The sequence below is a fragment of the Ipomoea nil genome, unplaced genomic scaffold (genome assembly GCF_001879475.1).
Source record: "Ipomoea nil cultivar Tokyo-kokei standard unplaced genomic scaffold, Asagao_1.1 scaffold1833, whole genome shotgun sequence".
Classification (NCBI taxonomy): Eukaryota; Viridiplantae; Streptophyta; class Magnoliopsida; order Solanales; family Convolvulaceae; genus Ipomoea; species Ipomoea nil.
In genome coordinates, this window is record NW_017618261.1 from 801,728 (window position 1) to 802,260 (window position 533).

Genomic DNA, 533 nt, shown 5'->3' on the forward strand with positions numbered 1-533 from the left:
TAGGTCGGCATAGCCACCACTAGCGCTCTATGCCCGTTGGCATCATTACCACTGCGGCGTTCTACGCCGGTTAGGTCAGCATGGCCGCCACCGGCGCTTTAAGTCCGGTCCGGTTGGCATCATGCCACCGCGACGTTTACGCCCGGTTAGGTTGGCATAGCCACCACCGGCGCTCTACGCCGGTCGGCATCATTGCCACCGTCGGCGCTCTACGCCAGGTTAGGTCGGCATAGCCACCATCGGCGCTCTACGCCCGGTTAGGTTGCATAGCCACCACGCGTGCTCCACGCCCGGTTAGGTTGGCATAGCCACCACCGGCGCTCTACACCCGGTCGGCATCATTACCGACCATCGGCGCTCTACGCCCGGTTAGGTCGGCATAGCCGCCACCGGCGCTTTAAGTCCGGTCCGGTCGGCATCATTGCCACCGCCGGCACTCTACGCCCAGTTAGGTTGGCATAACCACCACCGTCTTTCTACGCCCGGTTAGGTTGGCATAGCCACCACCGGCGCTCTACGCCCCGGTCGGGCCG